Source organism: Lonchura striata, chromosome 19 (assembly GCF_046129695.1).
Source record: "Lonchura striata isolate bLonStr1 chromosome 19, bLonStr1.mat, whole genome shotgun sequence".
NCBI classification, from domain to species: domain Eukaryota; kingdom Metazoa; phylum Chordata; class Aves; order Passeriformes; family Estrildidae; genus Lonchura; species Lonchura striata.
The window spans coordinates 9,291,292-9,296,646 of NC_134621.1; positions in this window are offsets into that span (position 1 = coordinate 9,291,292).

Below are 5,355 nucleotides of genomic sequence, written 5' to 3' on the forward strand. Positions count from 1 at the left end.
TTAACATTGTCTTGACTTTTTTTTCACCTTTAATGCCTTTAAAAGGGTTTTTGTTTTTCTCATCTGTGGTGGTAGCTGGAAAGAGCTGGTGAACTTCCCTGCCTTGGCAGGGGCTGGAGGCAAGGCAAAGGCTGGAGCTGCTCTTCAGTGTGAGGATTAAATAATTTACAGCTCCTTCAGGTAACTCACCTGCAAATTGAACCTGGTCTTGCTTCTGGACTGCGCTGCAGAGCTGACCTGATGGAGCCAGGGCGTGACATCCGCGGGGATGTGGCGGTGCCCAGGCTGGCCTCACGGCACACGCGCTGGCATGGCGTTGGGTTTTGGGGATGGCCACAGCCTGCCCCAGCTGGGTTGAGCTGGGACTGCTCACTGCATGCCATGCCAGAGTAAACCCACCTCTGTGGAGCTCAGGGTGATGCCCAGCTCTGTGGAGCTCAGGATGATGCCCAGCTCTGTGGAGCTGAGGGTGATGCCCAGCTCTGTGGAGCTGAGGGTGATGCCCAGCTCTGTGGAGCTCAGGATGATGCCCAGCTCTGCAGAGCTGAGGGTGATGCCCAGCTCTGTGGAGCTCAGGATGATGCCCAGCTCTGCAGAGCTGAGGGTGATGCCCAGCTCTGTGGGGCTCAGGGTGATGCCCAGCTCTCTGAAGCTGAGGGTGATGCCCAGCTCTGTGGAGCTGAGGGTGATGCCCAGCTCTGCGGAGCTGAGGGTGATGCCCAGCTCTCTGAAGCTGAGGATGATGCCCAGCTCTCTGAAGCTGAGGGTGATGCCCAGCTCTCTGAAGCTGGGGGTGATGCCCAGCTCTGCAGAGCTGAGGGTGATACCCAGCTCTCTGAAGCTGAGGGTGATGCCCAGCTCTGTGAAGCTGAGGGTGATGCCCAGCTCTGTGGAGCTCAGGGTGATGCCCAGCTCTGTGGAGCTGAGGATGATGCCCAGCTCTGCGGAGCTGAGGGTGATGCCCAGCTCTGCGGAGCTCAGGGTGATGCCCAGCTCTGTGGAGCTGAGGGTGATGCCCAGCTCTCTGAAGCTGGGGGTGATGCCCAGCTCTGCAGAGCTGAGGGTGATACCCAGCTCTCAGAAGCTGAGGGTGATGCCCAGCTCTGTGGAGCTGAGGGTGATGCCCAGCTCTGTGAAGCTCAGGGTGATGCCCAGCTCTGTGGAGCTCAGGGTGATGCCCAGCTCTCTGAAGCCCCAGCTCAGGTGGCCCTGTTGGCCAAGGCGAACTGGGCGAGGTTTGCTGGGAGCTGCTGAGCAGGAGAGGCATGGAGAGCTCTGCCCGTGCTCCTTCCCTCTCACTGCTGTGGTACAGAACCTATTTCATGGCTGAACGGGCTTCATTTGTCCTCAGGGAAGCTGCCCACAGTGGGGATGGATTTGTGTCCCAGACCTTCCTGGCAAGGCAATGGTGGAGCTGCTTTTGGTCTGTCCTGTTGGTAACCAGAGCCAGCCCTTTGCTTCTGCCTCACCAATGGCACTGACTAGGGCTTTTTTTTTTTTCCTTCCTCCCCTCTCTCCACCCTATTTTTTCTATGAGGTTTTAAATTATCTGGGTTATTTTGTGTGTTTGAGAAGACTTCATTTAAAACATCAGTAAAACTTGTATCAAAGGGCTCAACTTCACACTGAGTACACAGAGCTGGGGACTGAATCCTGCAGTTCAAGGGAGCTGCAGGCAGTTTTACACATTTAAATGGATGGTGCCTTGTTTTAAAAAAACCATCTGAAGTTCATGGGGTTCATCTTAATTGATAAGCTGGACATAACGGATGGGTGTAGGGAGACTTCAACAACATAAGGGAAGAAAGATTTTTTTTCCCCCCTCTCTCTCTTTTTTTAGTCTACCATCAAAGGTTGGGAACTTAGCACTACATCGTAGTATTATTTTTCTTCTGCTATTAAAATGAATCACACTGTGCCTAATTCTTCTTGGGAAGATGAATGTGTTTGAGGCAGCTTGAAGCCATTCAGTGCCTCACAAGCCTTTGCATCTTTCTATCAATGTTCCAAAATACTCACCTCTGTTTTTTTGGATGTCTGTAGAAACAATATATAAAATGGCTTCAAATACATGGCAGGCTGTTTAGTGGAGATGAAAGGGTATTTGAATAGTCTTTTTAAAATGAATGAAAAGTGAATACTCTCTTCTGTTTCAATTATAAGTGGGACATGGAGCTCGTTAGACACCACCTTAATATGTGACACTCTGAAAAATGTTCACCTACCTTCAGCAGTTCAGAAACATTTTGTTTTTTAGCTTGTCTCGGGATAAAGATCGTGATTACAGGTCTGGCATGTTCCCTGCTAAATGGAGAGGCAGCGTGGGAAAGTTCTGCTCTTACAGCTTGAAAGTAACATCCAACCAAATTTTTTTTACAAGTACAGAAGACTGAGAGGGAGTAAGAGCCTTATTTTGACCCGAGTGGGGGGATTTTTTAAGTTTAGCTGAAGTTTGTCAGGTTTAACAAAAAACATGTAAATTCATGCAGAAAAAAGGTGCCCACAGAGCTGCTTTTGGTGTCAAAATATCCTGTGTTAGGTCTTTTTCAGAGGAGGGACCCAAAATGTTCCAGTTTGGGTTCTTTGCTAGAGAAGGGACCCAAAATATCCTGTCATGGGTCCTTTTCCAGAGAAAGGATGCAAAATATCCCTGTTTGGGTCTTTTTCCAGAGGAGGGACCCAAAATGTCCCAAATGTGTGTCCTTTTCCAGAGGTAGGACCCAGAATGTCCTGGTTTGGGTCTTTCCAGAGGAGAAGGATCTGTAACAAGAGCTCTGCTCAGCAGGAGCAAACTGGAGCAGGGCTTGAGCTCTGCAGGAGTGATCCCAACCCACTGCACACGCTCAAATCTCACTAATTCTTAACACTTAGCACATGTTTTTGTCTTCAAAGCAGCCTGGGAAGGCTCCTGGAGCCCCACAGCACCCACAGAGGTAGGTGGCCTCAGCCTGTGGTGGATAATTGCCAGGGTGAGTGGTGGCCAAAGGAGCTTCAGAGCCCTGTGCTACCATCCAACAAAAACACCAGCCCCAGTCACTGCCCAGCTCAAATGTGTTGATGGACCTTTAACAGTCCTTGGGAGCATTTGGGATGTGAAGCCTGGAGGCTGGGAATCATAAGCAAGCCCTGAGGAGCTTTTTTTGGGAAAAAGGAACACTTTCCCAAGTGTTTCACAGCTGGAATTTGCTGGGGCGTGTGGCGATCAGCCACAATGGTCTTGCTCCATCCCAAATCAAGGCTGGAAGCAGTGGGGAGTGGGATGGGCTGAGTGGGGAGGGACAGCTGCAGGGCTGGTTCTCCTCTCTGACTGGGGACAAGGACCCTGGAAGCCTGCATTTGGTTTTCTTCAGCAAGAACCAGGCTGCATTTGGATGCACAAAACTTCCCAGCCCTTGCTCCTGGGCCTCTCTGCTGGCCTGGCTGATCACAGCAGATACTGTGAAACACTTTTGTTCCCTCTCTACCCTGAATGTTTGGCATCCCCTGGCCCAAAGGGTGCAAAACATCCAAAAACTGCCCCTGAGATGATGAGCTTAAAATAACAGGGAATAAATAAAAAATAAAATCCCCCCTCCCTTCATGAACAGAGGCACCACACGTTACTTTGAAAGGTGCCAGTACTGGGAGGATGCTTTGCATTGGTGCAGTACCACAAAAACTTCCTCCCTTCCCCAGGTGCTGGGATCAGGAGCATGTCCAGTTGCCCCCAGCATTTCTCAGGTCTCCCTGAGGTTGTTTTCTCCCCCTGCCCTGGGAGTTTATTCCCTCCAAACCCGTGAGTCAGCCGCCAGTCAGCCGGGCTGGAGCATCTGCTGGTTCAAATTCTGCCTGCCTCATATTGGCAACTGTATTCCCTTCCTCTTTCACCTTCCATTAACCTCATGTTCCTCAAACACCTTCATCCAACTACTCCATTCTGGTAGCAACCTCAGATTAATTAAAAAGGAAAAAAAAAAAAGAAAGGAGCACACTGTCTTTAAATGAGGTTCCTGTCCCATTGCTTTCAAATGCTCTCTCTTAATCACAGAGCCCAGAAAACACCCACACACTGGAGGCTGGAGAATTATTTAAGGCAAATCATCTTCCTTCCCCTTCTGAAAAAAGATCAGACTAGTTCTGGATGGTGAGAGCAGCTCTGGTTCAGGTCCTTTCCATTCTTCCCAGCAATGTCCCCGATTCCTGCCCGCAGCCTTGCCCAGCCTCCCCACACAGCCCTGCACACACTCCTCTCCCCCTTGCCCTCATTAGCATGTTACTAATCATAATGAAAAGTCCCAGGATGAATTTTTCTAACGTTTAAACCATGGCCTGCCATATGTTTTAGCCTCTCTTTTAAATTAAATGAGTGTTGTGGTGCGTTTAATCTTCAGGGAGCACTGAACTCGCAGAGTGAGAGAGGAGGCTAATTTTGGACATCAGATCTAGGTGATAGCATAATTTCAGACAATTTTGGCTGACCTCCCTGGGCAATGCCCTTCATCTCTTTCATGAGAAGATCTATTTTTAGGGAAGAAAGCCCATTAAGTCTTGCCTTCCTTAATTCAGCTCTTCACATGATAAGATTTGACAGGTAGATCTTCTTTATTTTATTATTATTATTTTTAAAAAAGAAAACAGAAAGACCCTCTGGGAATTCTGGCTTTCAACATTTGTCTTGGGCCCTGCAGGAGTCTGGAACATCTCTGAACCCTACAGTTGGTCCTGCTTTGAAAGCACCGCCTCGTCATTGCTCATGCACGGCTCCTCATCTGCAGTCACAGCACTCCCGGCTCCCTGCTCCCTCTCCCCCTGCCCTGGCAGCTCTCCTTGCCTTCCCTTTCCTCTTGCTTCTGCTGTGTTGGCTCAAAGCAAGCTCTCATTCCCCCCAAATCCTTCAGAAGTCAAGGGATCAATGGGATTCGTGGCAGGGGTGGTCCTACCTACCTTGGTTCTTCCGTTCCTCCGTCTCGCAGAGCTGCACCCTCAGCACTGTCCCAGCCCAGTGGCCCCTCAAGGTCTCACCCAGCCCTAAAGCAGGGACAGCACAGGGTCCACCAAAACCCCTCCACCCCTTCACAGTATCCGCACGTGGAGCTTGGAACAAAAGGTTTGTGCCTTTTCCAAAGCTTTGGATTCCTGCAATCCTTACATCCCTAAAGGTTTCTGGGATCTCTCCAAACAAACCATCCTTCTCCAAAACGTTCCACAGCAAACATCTCTGCTCTACAGGTACAAGGGGTAAAGGGTCACACAGCCACCAGTCCCAGCAGGACAAAGGCCAGGTTTGGGATTGGACACTGCTCCTGGGAATGATGCTGTGACACCAGCTGGAACCCAAAAGTGATTTGGGAATAACGAGGAGAAATGGTCAGGGAA